This window comes from Pinus tabuliformis, chromosome 9 (genome assembly GCF_031772625.1).
Source record: "Pinus tabuliformis cultivar Carrire ecotype Pingquan chromosome 9, CPIR1, whole genome shotgun sequence".
NCBI lineage: Eukaryota > Viridiplantae > Streptophyta > Pinopsida > Pinales > Pinaceae > Pinus > Pinus tabuliformis.
The window spans coordinates 1,089,688,670-1,089,705,787 of record NC_142307.1 but is presented as its reverse complement, the minus strand read 5'-3'; the positions used below and the strand labels follow the sequence as shown (position 1 = coordinate 1,089,705,787).

The following is a 17,118-nucleotide window of genomic DNA, read 5'->3' as shown; positions in this document are numbered from 1 at the left end:
TTTAAAGTTTATCTTCGATTATGTTTCAGTTTTTTGGTCCTACCGTATGTGATATCTCAAAAACTTCTTAAATGCAAACTATATGCCAAAATTATATCATTTGATTCGATGAATTCTATCTACAGGAGGGTTGAGATCTTTACACAAACGAAATGATCACTCAACAAACAACAAAGATCCTAATGCAGCTAACAACAAGAAATGAAATTTTTTTCTTTTTCTTTTTAATAGCAACAAATAACAACAAATGCTAACTAATAGAATGCAAAAGATATTTTGTTTTTCTTTCCTTTAAGATGGCATGATGCATTTAAACAAATCTTAAGAGATATGCACAATCCAAGTTCACTCAATGAAATAGAACCAATTCTGAAACACCAAAATGAACTATGCAAGCAAGGAAAAACACAAAGACTTTCAATGAACCATGTAATCTAAGTTCGAATGAAGTCAAGTAAAATCCAAAGAGGCTAGAAGCGAATCACTCAGAGTATAGAAGATCAAGCTTTAACAAATCACTGGATAGGTGCAGAACACAACCAACAAGTTGACTGGATAATCAAGAGATCGAAACTTCCCACAGAAGGCTAGACATGCAAAGTCACTAGATGTTCTAGGGCTGAGACGAAAATCAATAGAAATAAGCAAACAACTGAAGGATAAAGGCTAAAACCAGTCAAACAGAGGTTCAACACACTTCCAGAGGCTGAAAGAGCTTTCCACCCACACACAGGCAAAATTTGCAGGGCTGGCGCGACTGTCAGTCTGCAACTTGCGCTACCAAAGGATTGGCGCGAGTTGCTTTTGAGCAACATGTGCCAATTGGCGCGACTGTCAGAGTAATAACCGCGCCAATTAAGCTTGCCGGCTAGAAAAATAAATAACACGACCTCAAGTCGGGCTGACAGTGCTCAGATGGATCAAACAGTAAAGAATAAACTCAAAACTGACCCAGGAAGCTCATTCACTCAAGCAAGCAGAAGAAAATTAACATGCAAGACAAACTCCAAATAGCTTCTCCCCAGTGGAGTCGCCAAAATGTTGGATAGGTAAATCCCCTCTACGGACAGAGGCGATCCCACTAGCCTAAAACAGAACTAGCCACAATCAAACCACGCTGCCACGCAAGTTCCTAGTTATGAATTAAAGGTGAATTAAGAAGACCAACCTGGAATCCAACGCTATGGTTGAAGCAGAGTTGATATTCCCGCTCCCTCACTCCAGCAGATCATAAACGGACACCTGTACATGCAAAGGAAGAGACAGATACCGACATAAAATCTACCAAGGCACAACTATATTTCAGTCAGAAAGGAAATAAATCAACACATCACCATAATAGACAATGAGATTGGAACTATAATAGCAGTCGCTCATTAATTAATAATAAACAGGAAAAGTTACAACCAAGGTTCTGACGTTGAACCTCTCCTGGCTGGGCGAGCAACTATATGTGTCTTGCAATGTATCTCCTCTCCTGCAGCATAACCTCTCTAGCATTCATTATCACTCATGATAATCACAACTAGCATTCCTCCAAGAACTCAAGAACTCAACATCTAGCACTAGCTTGTCTAATGCATGAGGACAAATATTTATAGATGGAGAAGGTAGAAAGATTCGATGAACCAAGACACCCATTGTGGATTGGCATTATCTCGGAAAAGCTACTGTGGATAGTTGTCAAGGATAGATGATGACTCTCGACCCCTATCCACTGGATTTTTCCCTCAAAAGGCTTCGTGATCTGAAGGGAATAAATCATACGGGCGTGCTTTTGGCAAAAATCATTACTAAAATGGGCTGGCGCGGGTTTTGTTCTGTGACAGAGCGCCAGTGGTCACGCCCTCTTTTGAGGATCTCAGTTATTGGCGCGGGTAAGATACTGTGGACCTGCGCCAATGGAAAAAGAGCACTTTTCAGGGATAATTTGCAGAAGGTGTCTTCAGGGAACATGAAGTGCATACTCAGGGGAACATAATGCAAGTGTTTTTGGGTTATGTCACTGCTCACAGGTCCTGGAATGCGTCCTCCAATGTATGGAAACGGGGCGATAGGGACGGTGACCAATGGTGACAAATTACTGTGTAACAAGCTCATCCAAGGAAGATGATATGGACCTAAGAGTGTCACTTTCCAAAGCCAGTAAGTAGGTTTTTGGTGTAAAAAAATTCACAAAACATGTTAGATAACCATAATTAGTTTTATTTTTTTAACAATGTGTTGAATCGGTAACTGCCAGGCCTAATCTAAGGGAAACCCATGATCAACCCTCGTAGCTTGAAGACCAATTTTATTAAGACACAAAGCATCCAAACATTGTGGTATACAAGCTACTGCATCTGCAGAAGGGAGGACACCAACCATGATGGCATCCAAAAAAAACATTAGGCAGACCAACAACATCTAGAACAAAATAGAAAGTTGGATCTTTGTTAATAAGATCACTCATGACTATAGCTGCAAGTGAAAATACCCCACCACCAAAGTCCTTTTATATTCTGAATATAGTGCACAAGCAAAAATGGCAAAGAACTCTCTTCAGATCCATATAGGTAACAAAATTGTCTGGGTAACATACATCACTCATACCCACTTGCTTTCCAGACATAAATTCTAGGGATCCATGAGTTTCAAAATGCAAGACATCATCAACCTTAAATATTTTATCCAAAAATGAGTAATAAGCAACAAATCCATGGTGTGGACTTGCTGATTTTGCAAAAATAAGCCTCATTGGATCGCCTTCATATATGAAAGTTGGTTGCACTCCAATGAAAACATTGCCAAATTGTTTTCCATATACAAGCAGGTTCTCCCCATCATAATTAAGGTCCTATCCAAAGCCTTGGCATAAGGTGTGAGTTTTTGGTACTCTCTCACATTCATTTTGTAAGAAATATTAAGATTTGGGTTGTTGAACTTAACTTCTTTGCCATGAATTGTGTCTTCAATCAATGCTTCAGAAGTATCTAGAAAACCTTCTACATTATATCCATCTATCTTTAGTTCATGTAATACACTGAAAATTGAAGAGAATACATTGAGGTAGGCTGCAATGCCAATATTGGATTTGTTAGGTGGGAAGTTAAATACATTAAAAACTATTTTCTTGTCCTCCTGCAAACATGCAAGTAATAATATATTGCATCAGTGAAAACTGTCGTTATACCTAACTTCAATTATCTCAATTAGGTTGTAACATGCAAAACAAATTGAAATGAAATTTTGACATGATCACCTTTGTTATTTTCTTTAGCTAAGCCCACTTGATATCCCTTGTACAAAATTGTTCAAAACACTTATGAAGTGCATGGGACTTTCCTACACATCAATATAAAGAAGTTAGAAACAAATTTTTATGGCCACTTCAAAAGAACCCTGCAATGGCTCAAGAGAAACTTTTATCCTACATATGTGTATGGTACCATGACCCCTATTTTGGTATTCTGACATTGATGTAATGATAATTTGAGTTTCACAACAAGTTCAACAATTTTAGATAGATTATATTGTTAACATATTATCTAATTGATGAACTTGCTGAAACAATGTTAAGAAAAAAATGAAACCTACCCATTCTTTCATCGCAGCCTGAGAAAAAAATCGACTCCAAACCACCATCAAGCTTAGGAAGAGCAACCTTCCATGCAACCTGAATTGGATGCAATCCAAAAGTGTTGATAAGCCATTCCTCTATAGTCTGGAACACTAGTGGCAAGGCCACAATGTAGGGAACATCAAGCTTGGACAAAGCTTGTATAGCACGAGGATGATCCTATCTAGCAGGTCCACCCACAAGTGTAAACATAATCAAGGAAACCAAAACATCTACAAGAGATTTCTTTGTTATTGGATCATACAAGAAATGCTCCACAGGGGTGGAAAAATCTAATCCACCTAAAAATATTGGCACAACCTTTGCACCTCTAGCTTCCAATTCCATCACAACAACAACATAGTGACTATCGTCACCAATAATAATGTGGCTTCATTGCAAGGTGATACCAATGACTGGTGCATTTAGGTTTTTGAGTTTCTCATTTGCATCCTTTCTAGTGTCATACCAATTCAAATACTCTTTAACATCATCATACATGCAAGGAGCCAGAGGGTGCCATATTCCTGTGTCCAAATAGATAACTAGATCAACAAAATCCAATTGTGTTTTATTGAGAGCAGGCACATACAACCCAACAATCATCTTAAAGAAGTTTTCAATATTCTCTAGGGATCCACCTAACCAAAATTGCAAACTCATGATATAGGCTCTAGCATCTTGAGCCTTGTTGCTTGGAAAATACTTGAGGACTTTGGGTAGGGTCCTAACAAGCTTAAGCATGCTTTACTCAAAGCCCGATGACTTCTTATTTCTTTTAAACATTTGAAAGAAAGGAATTTTGGATTGGCCCAACTAATACATATTGAGCATGGTTTCCAGGTATCTAATGCCTTAGAAGGCAGGATTACTATTTTGGATCCTCAAAGATAGAAAATGGCCTTGACTGACTGTGATCACACTTCAGTTAGTGACACCTTTGCAAATATCTGATGCCTTAGAAGGTAGGATTACTATTTTGGATCCCCAAAGACAGAAAATGGCCTTGACTGACTGTGATCACACTTCAGCTAGTGACACCTTTGCAAAGAGACATATCTATGGATATCTTCATCGAAAGGAAGGTACATTGAAATTCGACAATGACTCTAAAGGTAGCCATCCTATTAGTAATGAAGAGGCTACATCCTCTCATACTATGGGCACTAAGAATGTATGTGATATCTCAGGAAAAACATTTCCCGATTGTAGGTTGAACTATCTTCCTGGTCCCTTGATTCATTCAAGTTCTCTAGTAGAAAAGAAAATGATAATTGGAAAGACTTGCAGGAAAAGGCTTTCAAATCCAATTATTTACCTGGTAATGATTATTGCATTGAAGGATATTGGAATGGGTGCAATCAAAGAGATGAGGAAGCACTTGAAAATGGTCTCCAAAAGGTACACCATGAAGGGTAATAATTTCGTCAAATAATCCAACCATTTCCAGCCAAAAGCTTTGAATTTTGATAGATACGTGTGATCTCACACCGAACCCAAAAACATTTCTATTGAACTTATAAGACATCTGCCTTTGGTATACTTTTTGTTTGTAAATTTTCCATGTTGTGGTTCTGTAGTTCAGACAACCATATTTATCCATTATCTTTGTCTAAGCGACCCCTGTCATATAACTCCATGAGTGACTCAACCTATCATCAGGAATCGCAAAAAATTATTAGTAGGGATGTATTTATGGTCAACAAGTAATACTGAATTAGTAAGAACCACTTTCTGCAGGTTGTTGAGTTTCATTGTTTATTATACAAATGATGTAGCATGATCTTACCAAAACAACACATCAACACAACAAATCAAAATGATAAATTCAGAGGAATGCGGAATAGGGTAATTCCTCATGAATTGAGATACTTACACTGAATAGTAATGTTTGTGAATGAACCTTGGACATGCTTGCTTCCTCGACACCCAAAATATATCCAGAATCTTCATTTTGGAGATCCCCTGAATTTGTCGGTTTTTCATCCTCTACTATTTTCATCTTTTTCTCAAGACTCAGTTCCCTATTACTCCATTGTGCCATGATTTCTCTGTTTGGAATATAAATTGTAGTTTCTCAGGAATCAAAGAAGAAAGATATTTCAAGATTTGTTCAAAATTCCAAACTAGCTTGTCTCAAATTCATGCACATCCACTCTTTATTTTCAATTTGGTTTATTGGAATTCATGCAAATCAATCCTCTTTCATTGATCCAATATTACTTTTTCCATTTTTACAAGTGACAGAGGAAAATATATGGTTTCTATGATGAGAAAAGAACTCAATGTGTACCTGCATGCAACATTGTAGGAAACAAAGGATTGAAAATGGAACTTGAGTCTTCCTTTGTCATCTGTGTACTTTGCACCATGGCTAGCATCAAGGCCTCTACCTCTACAAAGGAAGATGACTAGATATGGACTACCCATTGATGCTAAGGAAGGAGGAAACTCCACTATTTCCTCTATATCTTCCCACAGGAAGGAAAATTTGGTTTTATGTCCAAAGAGATTTGCATAGAAACCTAACATCCTTGCAGATAAGAATAAGCGACCCTGCAAACATAAATTCTCTTGAGAGCCATGTTTTGGTCTATTATTTACAACAACTCATGAAATGTATCTAAGTGAGGCATAGATACCCGAAGTGGCATTTTACTTTTCAAGTAGCAAGAAAAATCATTAATCAGAAACTTCTCACTTGCAAGTGAAAATAGCTTATGGAATGTTGAATTTGCTTGAGGTGAGCATCAGGAAATCTCCATAGAATTATTTCTCATTCTCATGATGTCCAGAAAAATAGGACAATCCATTGAACTATATGTATGTCAAGGAAAACAATAATATCGACTTGAGATTTAATATTGAAAGATGAATACATTTTTCCAACTTCATTTCCATCTCTTTTATGTACTGAGTAATAACATCAGGACCCTTTGTATTTGTCAAAAATATCCTAAGGTGCAGCTTCAATTCGCAAGCTTCTTCCAGTATTCTTGAAGTGGGATCCACAAATCAGCTAGCTCCTGTGAAGTAAATTTCAGAAAATTGATCTGATCACACCCTAGAGATGTAGCCTTAGCAAAATTCCTTTCAAAGTCAAGGACTTCTACATCCATCACAGAAGGAGGTTGTTCTGTCGCATCATATTCGAATATTGCTACAAAATTATTTGGAGAATGAAAGTTAGAACGAAAATCATGAAAAAAATCATGGAGAAGCATAGAATCTGAAGCACAAAATATCTGGATAGTTTTATGAAATTCTACCATGCCATTGAGGATCCAGTGTCTGCAGTTTAATTGAACCCATGTGAGGTTTCCCATTACAAGTAAATACCACATATGGATTTGAATAACTAGTAGCATATACAACAGATAAATTATTTCCTTAAATTAGAGTGAATTTCAGTAGCCGTCCATCTACTCGAGGTTTAATTCCATGATCACCAGTTTCAATTAAACCATGAATAAGTTTGAGAAACCAAAATGTTTTTTAACAATTGATAATCTTACTTTTATCTAAATAAGATCTCTAGGAACTGAAATGACTTAGAGCATGAATGACATATTGTCTTACCCTTTTGGAACCGTGCATGCATGAAATGTGAAATCATATTGAAAATATGCTCCACTTGGAGAACAACTGACCCACATGTAATAACTTCTCTCAAAGAATCAAGTAAATCCATCCCACCAAATTCCAATCCCTGCGTCACATTGGGATTGGCCAGGAAGATGTGCAAAAGGAGATATGCCAAAGAAAATAATGTAGATACCAAGGTAAAAACCCCAACGTAACTAAAAATAAGCTTCCATTCCGATTGGGGATCCATCTGCAAATATAACCTTGGTTGTTCTTGCTAAGAGGCCAAGGATGAAACATCCAGTGGTGTAACATACTAAGAAAGAAACTTGGAAAAATGTTGGTAGTTGTCCTTCAGTCCTTGTCTCATCCCACCTTCAATCATGATTTTCATCATTGTACTTTGAATAAAATTCATTCTCCAGGAAACAAAAATATGGGAGGATTCCTCTTTGGTTGGTACTTTTGGTCCTGGTGTGATGTGGAAAAGCAATCCACATCTGGTGTACTTATACTTGCTAATATTGCAAAAACCTTCCCATCTGCTATGAGATAAGTTTGTCCTTCTGTAGCTTTGACGACCTTCACCAGTTTAGTTGCAGCTTTGGTGTATGTGACCACTCTTTTCATGGGTTCCCTTGCTACTTTTCTCCAAGGTCCTTCAACAAGGTCAGTTGTCCCCTCTAGTTGCGCTAGATCATGCTTGAAATCATTGTTGGGCACAAAGAGAATGGCATTTAGATTTCTAGAACTAGTAATGCTTGAAATCATTGTTGGGCTAGGAATTTCCTGTTCGCTTGAATCTTTGCTATCAAAGCCTTCTTCAAAAAACCCATCTGACTACTCTTCCTTTGAATTATCTTCACAATCATGGTAATTTTTTGACGATTTTGACTCAACACTTTCAATCTGGTTGGTAGTTTCAGTAGTTTTGTTGGTATTTTCTATAATTTTGTTGGTAGTTTTTGTATTTTTGTTCATGAACATTGCAAAGAAACTGCCTGCGAGGGATTGGGTATTCATTTTATCTTCTTGTACAGATGATGCTTCTTCTGACACTCTAGATCAAAATGAGGACAATGAACTGTTGGAAATTATTGTCGGTGTTTCCATTAGTTCTGTTGATTCCCTTGCGCTAAGGTTTTCTGCATTAACATATCTAGTCAACCTAGACTCTTGATGAAGAAATATGTTGTAATTCTCTCTACCATATAGAGATATGGTGAGAAGAATCTCCCCTCAATCAAAAACTTCACTGAGCATTTGTTTTTGAGTTCTGGTAATGAAGTATCTAACTAGGTAATCAAATGCATTCTTGAGTCTACCCCCTTACAATCAACTCTATTCCAAACTGCAGCTAAAAGAGACAAATTAGGGTGCAGAGAAGAATGGATTCAAAAAAACCATTTCAAGTTCAGGAGTCAAATCAAATCATGGGTGAATGATAGCCTCAATCAAATTGCTACAAGTGAAAATTATCTTATATCATTCTTCAGAAGCTAGTTTTTAAGCCAAACAAACATTTAAAGAGTGGATACAGAGACTTCAACTAGTAAATTAAACTCAGAAATGTTTTCTGCCTTGACTCCTGGAGAAGATAACAACATGCATCAAGCTCAAGTTCTTAACGAAGATACTGTTGATGATAGTGTTCATCCATTTGCTGACATTCTTGGGGAGAGATACAGTCTAGAATCCAAGACATTAGATAATTATTTTACTAAAACTAAAGGTAGAACAATTAGATATCAAGGTGGAGATTTAGAGACATATTCAAGGAAAGATGTTGGTTTACCTCTGTAAGAGATCTCATTGGGTGGTCAAAGGGATGAGGAACTGATTGTTGAAGTTGGATTGGAAAGGGTAACTCAAGAATCAAATTGGATGTTAAAACACATGCCAAGGTTGGAAATTTAGGATTAGAGGTATAGCTTCCCCGAAGACCTTGAATTTTATGAGAATTATGGGTGTGCATTTTCTGAGGACAGGGTTAATACAATAATAAAAGTATTGTCAGGACCACCTCAACAGGAAAAAGAGTACAGACTCGGTGATGAATATTTTGTTACAATTGGAATGGGGGATTTTGTACAAGCTTCAGATATTCTTGAAATGTCAAATGAGTATACAAGCATAAAAGAAAGTGAGTTGTGTGACTCCAAAAAAGAAAGTGAAATTAATTCCAAAATTGAGTATGTATCATTCAGTGTCAGTCCAAACATTTTGGGGACAGATACAAAGCTTTGTGAAACATCAAAAGCATGGAAGAGTAATGATATAGATAATTTACATATTCCAGAATGTGACAACACCCAACAGACTCATGTTTTTCAAGGTATGCCTCTGTTTGTGTTTACCTTTCACTGCTTAAAATGTTGTTAGACCATTGTAACTTCCAATTATTTTATTTTTAGTCATGCTATTTTGAAATGACATAAAAAATTATGCCAATTTGTAGCCTTATAATCCAAACCAAAAATCAGTTTGACAAATCACAAGAATAAGTATTCATGAAAAATACAGACCATGTCTGGCTTGTACATAGACTCACATGCACCATAAAGTGACTCTGCAGCAGTACCATCCACAACAAAGTCCTTTGCCAGTTCCCTGTGAACTAAACATAGTCAGCAAGATCTATAAAAGGCATCCAAATCCAACATTCAATATTTTCTGAGTCAAGAACATATATCTCTCAATAACACAAAGTAAGCTCCTACGTGTTTCCAAAAGATCCAAAAGTTACTTCATTTAACCCCCTGAATTTAATAAAAATAAATGAAAATGTTGAATCAAAGTCAACAATTCACAAATAAGGAAATAATTCCTTAAGAAGCATATCTAAGTTCCATTTATAATTATCATGAAAGAAATTTACTTGGGGAATTGAACCTTTTCAAAGAAGAGTAAATTCTTTTCAAAGAAGAACCTATTTGGTCTTGAGGCTTGTTGTAGCTTATATTGTGTTTGAAGTTTATTTATCAGTTATATCACTATAGGGAGTTCAAACTCAATGAAACTCCTTTATATTCTTCACCCCCCCTACAAAGTCTAAAAGTAAGGAAGTATTTTGTTTGTGGTAATACATATTGCGAATCACTAAAAGTGGATTGTTAAAGAATCAGCCCCGGGAAAGAAACACTTGAACATATCTTGAAAATAACTAAGGCAAGAGGGAGATGCGATAGTGGCATATTGAAATAAAAACAATTGTTAAAGAGTGGTGCTATAGTTGCGATGCAATCAAATCACAATCACAAATCGCAGCGGCAATTATATGAATGTCACCCCCTGACTGGACCCGAAAGATATATATAGCACATTTTATACTTCCAGCGGGTCCGCTGCACCACAGAGCTATGGACGTTGGGTTCTGCCAATTGCAATTTGCGATGGCGGACCTGAAAATATATGCATCATGTTTAATACTTTCAGCAGGTCCGCCGCATAGCGTTGCATGTACATGTATATGGGTTCCGCCGATTGCGATATGTGATAGGTCGAACCCAATGTTACATATATTATGTTTAATTCTTTCGGCGCATCCGTTATATCTCATATCATTAAGTTTTGTATTGATATGTCATTTGAAAGGGCCGATTGTGATTTTCAATGACAGACCCGAAAACTATCTATGACGTTTTATAATTTTGGTGGGTCCACAGTTATATATGTATATGGTTCCACCAATTGCGATGTGCGATGGGCCAGACCCAATATTATTATGCCATCTTTTATAACTTCAGTGCATCCATCATATCGCGGTTTGTTAAGGATTTGGTCAATACAACGATTTATAACATCGATTTCCATTTGCGATGGGAAGTCAATGAAACATTGAATAGGTAGATCCAATGGGTTAATAAATCAGAGTTAATTCTTTTGAGTTCCACAGTAACCAAATGTTTGCACTGATTTTGCTGTGTAAAGGGAAAACCGAAGCAAAGGTGATTAGTTGGGTTTCATTGTGCTTCCACAAATCAGATCATTCCCGACATAAATATATGTGGACCCCTTTCAAAAATTTTGGCACAGTTTACATATTTTTTGAGTTATAATATTGTATATGTACTAAAGTTGAATAATTTCGAAGAGAAAATAGTTTTATAACTCTTATAAAATGGTTTATTAGCTATTCCAAGAAGTCAGTTCCAAAACTAATTTGATAGAAGAGATAAATGCTGGAACAGGAAATTGTAAATGGGTTGTTGGAATTTTGGAGAACCCAGAGACTAGGCCACTGTATTCCTGATGTAACTGTTGATTAATCAAAGAATAAGAAGTTTCCATGAATTGTTGGGTATAATTTTGTAAATTCTCTGTCATGTGTCATCTTATGTTTTCTTCTTTCAAGTATAGTAATGAAGCTGCAGGTATCTATTTGCTTATGTAGATAAAGTTAAAATTCCTTAAAAGAGCGCTCCTATACTTGAAGTTTTCATTTTCCTTTCTAAGTTATAGATAATAGTTTTTGTGTAAGGCAGCATATTATCTTTAACTTCTCCAAGGGTCTCAGATAGTAATTCCTGTGTTAAGCAGCATATTATCTATGATTCAGTTCTCATTTTCATAATTCTTCTAAGTGACAGATAATAGTTTCTGTATTAAGCAGCATATTATCTTTTACTTCTCCTTCAAGCTTTCTTCATTCATCATTTATATCTAGTAACAAATGGCATTCTGAGATTTTCAGGTCACATATGTATTAAGGGTTAAAGACCAAGTTTTCTAGGTCCTTCATTTAAGGATACAACAAACAATAAAGTGACAAATAAGTGACAACAAACAATAATCATTAATGTCTTAAGCACAATTTCTCCACAGCTAGGAAATTGGTTTCTTAAGGTACAACATTAATTGGCGCCGTTGCGGGGGAGAGAAGACAAGAACATTTTTCCCTGGGTTTTCAATATTTTCCTCTGGTTGTTCAGTGATGAGGAAATATTTGGCTGTTTTGAATCAAATCAATTGAATAAGAACACTTTTCCTTGGGTTTATTAAGTTTGAAGCTGATTCTTGATAATGACAAGTTTTAGCAGTTGGTTGTACATTCACACCTGTGATTTTCACTTACAACATTGATTGGAAACTCCACTGTACTTTGAAGTTTTCTTTTCTAGGTTTTAATGGCTCTCCCTGCATTTTTAGTCCATAAATTTGATTTTGATTTTACTGGGATCACCGGCTATCCTCATGATATGCTGGCATTTTATGTCTGGAATGAGTATCTTCCAAAGTTCAGTAGAAAGGAATATGAAGATCCAGCTCAACACCTCTAAGATTTTCATGAATGCATGGAGCAACAGGGCATCATTCATGAAGATGTGAAGATGAAGTTGTTTTTGTTTTTTTTGGACCTAGAAGCTAGGGTTTGGTTCAGGTCTCTGCCTCATTCATGCATTTATCCTTTGAAATATTTCCATTCAGTATTCAATTCTTATTGTAGAACTTATTGTCCTCAAAAGTTTCTTTTTGAAGTTTGTTGTGAATATTATGATGCTAAAGAAACTTTAAAGGCTCAAGATAATCTTGTTAATGAAGCTAATGATTTTGTTGATAATATATCAAGCATTCAGAGAGGTTATAGCCAAATTAATCAGATCCAAACAAATGCATTAGAGATAGAAGCAAATCTGGTGGTTGCAGGAAAAGCACCAGAGACACAGCCTATCCAAGACAAGGGAAAGGCAAAGATGGAATCCTCTCAAAGTCAAACATTGGAGGATATGTGTAATGTAATTAAAACTTTGTCAGATAGGTTGAATAAGTTAGAGTTAGAAAATAAGAATTCTCAGAGACCTACGTTATATGAAGTAGATGAAGATGAACTTGGTATCGAAGGAGAAGAGTATGAATATGATGAAACAGATGCCATTCATGATGAAAATGAAATTGATGAATATTGGAATCAATTCACTAATTTTATGCAGACTAAACTACATAAGAATATGACTTGAGATCGAGGAAAATATCAAGAAGTCAAGAAAATAAAAGTGAGCAGCAAGTTTCAACTTCCTGACTAAAGGTGACTCCACAAGAATCTTAGCCTGCAAAACAAGTGAATAAAGGAAATCAAGAGAGTATTCAGATGGAGGAAAATTCAAACATGCATCAAGAATTTTTGCTCAACAGTCAAGAAGAGGAAGAAACAATTAAGTTGCAAATAAGTACCCGGAGTTCCTATTTTGTTAAATTTGATTATCATCCTATCTATAATGAAAATGGTTTAAATGGGGAACAGGATGAAGCTCTTCAAGTTCATCAGTTAGTTGTTGAACATACAACAAGAAACCAGGAAGTGGGATATGTTGGACAGCAATATATTGAGCCATCTATCATAGAAAAAGAGGCTATCTTATGTAAAAAGAAAGCTAATAAAGAGATTGTATATCATTTCATTGAAGAACATAATGATGCCCATGGATCAGAGGTAAATAATCTATTTGAATTTGATCATATGTCATATAGTAATGTGAAATTTTTTCTTTTTCCTGAGGTTAGAAGTACAAATTATTTTCAATCAGAGCTTAGAGATGAAAAGTGGAGACACGACAGTGACATAGATCATTTTATTAAAGATGTTGATGATTGTTCTGTTGAGCATATTATCCCAACAGAAGGTTTAATCGAGCAGAAACCTTCATACATAGAGAATTTCTTTTTTGGAGCTGATCAGGACCATATTTTTTCTTATACTTTTAAAGATCCTGTGGCAGATTACATAGAAGAATTTATCAACAGTCTAAACATATCATTTTGTGGATATACTCCTAATTTTTTTTGTGAGTTGCTTTTATGCATAATTTATTTTTTGTTCAGGATGAATTGTATTTTCAAGATTAACTGACAGAATGGTTCTAGATTAAGCACCCAAATGCTAACTCAGCACCATTGGAAGATTGACTTCACTTGATGGAGATCAATCATGTACATATGTAGGAACTTGTACATAAATAAGCTCAGGTGTTGAGCATTTGGTTTCCAGTTGCAGTTCTTTAGTTTAATCATTAGTTGATGAATAAGGGTGAATTTCCTACTTGGAAACTGGTTTGCAGAGGTGTCATACTTCAAGATTGTCAGGTTCAAGTTGTCAAATTTCAGGGTTTTCATAGTTTTGGACTCCATGCCCAACTAAGGCTACTAATCTATGATTCTCAATATTTTTCTATCAAAGCATAAGCATCCTATTACTACAGATATTGGCGTGGGTTCACTGTACAAAATTTTCACATAGTTAAGTTTGGTGAAGCAATATATGACTCCATGCCCAATGGATAAGGCACTGATCTGTGCTTCTTAGTGATTTTTGGGGCAAAATCACTATCCCTAGTTGGAGCCAGATGTTGTAGCTTATATTGTGTTTGAAGTTTATTTATCAGTTATATCACTATAGGGAGTTCAAACTCAATGAAACGCCTTTATACTCTTCACCCCTCCGCAAAGTCTAAAAGTAAGAAAGTATTTTGTTTGTGGTAATACATATTACGAATCACTAAAAGTGGATCGTTAAAGAATCGGCCCCGGGAAAGAAACACTTGAATATATCTTGAAAATAACTAAGGCAAGAGGGAGATGCAATAGTGGCATATCGAAATAAAAACAATCGTTAAAGAGCGGTGCTATAGTTGCGATGCGATCAAATCGCAATTGCAAATCACAACGACAGTTATATGAATGTCACCCCTAACCGGACCCAAAAGATATATATAGCGATTTTATACTTCAGGGGGTCTGCTGCACCATAGAGCTAAGGACGTTGGGTTTTGCCGATTGCGATTTACTATGGTGGACCCGAAAATATATGCATTATGTTTAATACTTTCAGTGGGTCCGCCACATAGAACCACACGTACATGTATCTTGGTTCCGTCGATTGCGATATGTGATAGGCCGAACCTGATGTTACATATATTATGTTTAATTCTTCCGGTGTGTCTGTTATATCGCATATCGTTAAGTTTTGTATTGATATGTCATTTGAAATGGCCGATTTCGATTTGCGATGACAGACCTGAAAAGCTATCTGTGACGTTTTATAATTTCGGCGGGTCTGCAGTTATATATGTATATGGTTCCGTTGATTGCGATGTGCGATGGGCCGGACCCGATATTATTTATGCCATGTTTTATAACTCCAACGTGTCTGTCATATCGCGGTTTGTTAAGGATTGGGTCAATACAACGATTTAAAACACCGATTGTGATTTGCGATGGGAAGTCAATGAAACATTGAATAGGCGGATCCGATGGGTTAATAAATCAGAGTTAATTCTTTTGAGTTCCACAGTAACCAAAGGTTTGCACCGATTTCATTGTATAAAGGGAAAACTGAAGAAAAGGTGATTGGTTGGGTTTCATTGTGCTCCGCAAATCAGATCATTCCCGACCTATATATATGTGGACCCATTTCAAAACTTTTGGTGCGGTTTACATATTTCTTGAGTTTTGATACTGTATATGTAATAAAGTTGAATAATTTCGAAGATAAAATAGTTTTATAATTGTTATAAAACAATTTATTAGGAGTTCCAAGAAATCAGTTCCAAAACTAATTTGATAGAAGAGATAAAAGCTGGAAAAGGGAATTGTAAAGGGGTTGTTAGAATTTTGGAGAACCCGGAGACTAGGCCACTGCATTCCTAATATAACTGTTGATTAATGAAAGAATGAGAAGTTTCCATGAATTTTTGGGTATAATTTTGTAACTTCTCTTTCATGTGTCATCTTATGTTTTCTTCTTTAAAGTATAGTAATGAAGCTGCAGGCCTTTATTTGCTTATGTAGATAAAGTAAAAATTCCTTAAAAGAGCACTCCTATACTTGAAGTTTTCACCTTCCTTTCTAAGTTATAGATAATAGTTTCTGTGTAAGGCATCATATTATCTTTAACTTCTCCAAGGGTCATAGATAGTAGTTCCTGCGTTAAGCAGCATATTGTCTATGATTCAGTTCTCATTTTCATAATTCTTCTAAGTGATGGATAATAGTTTATATTTTAAGCAGCATATTATCTTTAACTTGTCCTTCAATCTTTCTTCATTCATCATTTATATCTAGCAACAAACGACATTCTGATATTTTCATGTCACATATGTATTAAGGGTTAAAGACCAAGTTTTCTAGGTCCTTCATTTAAGAATACAACAAACAATAAAGTGACAAATACGTGACAACAACCAATAATCATTAATGTCTTGAGCACAATTTCTCCACAGCCAAGAAATTGGTTTCTTAATGTACAACATCAATTGGCGCCGTTGCCAGGGAGAGAAGACAAGAACATTTTTCCTTGGGTTTTCAGTATGTTCCTCTGGTTGTTCAGTGAGGAGGAAATGTTTGGATGTTTTGAATAAAAGCAATTGAATAAGAACAATTTTCCTTGGGTTTATTAAGTTTGAAGTTGATTCTTGAGAAAAACAAGTTTCAACAGTTGGTTGTACATTCACACCTGTGATTTTCACTTACAACATTGATTAGCGACTCCACTATACTTTGAAGTTTTATTTTCTGCGTTTTAATCACTCTCCCTGCATTTTTAGTCCATAAATTTGATCCATTTTATTTTACTGGGATCACCGGCTATCCTCATGATATGCTGGCATTTTATGTCTAGAATGAGTATCTTCCAAAATTTAGTAGAAAGGAATATGAAGATCCAGCTCAACACCTTCAAGAGTTTCATGAATGCATGGAGGAGCAAGGCATCATTCATGAAGATGTGAAGATGAAGTTGTTTTTGTTTTCTTTGGACCTAGAAGCTAGGGTTTGGTTCAGGTCTCTGCCTTGTTCAAGCATTTCATCTTTGAAAGATTTCCATTCAGTATTCAATTCTTATTGTAGAACTTATTATCCTCTCAAGTTTCTTTTTGAAGGTTGTTGTGAATATTATTGATGCTAAAGAAACTTTAAAGGCTCAAGATAATCTTGTTGATGAA

At 35.9% G+C, this 17,118-nt stretch overlaps 1 pseudogene; it reads right to left on the bottom strand.

Annotated features, from left to right (window-relative positions):
* Nucleotides 1–2,494: 2,494 nt before the first annotated feature.
* Nucleotides 2,495–8,446, bottom strand: LOC149152482 (C2 and GRAM domain-containing protein At1g03370-like; annotated as a pseudogene).
* Between the last annotated feature and the right edge of the window lie 8,672 nt (nt 8,447–17,118).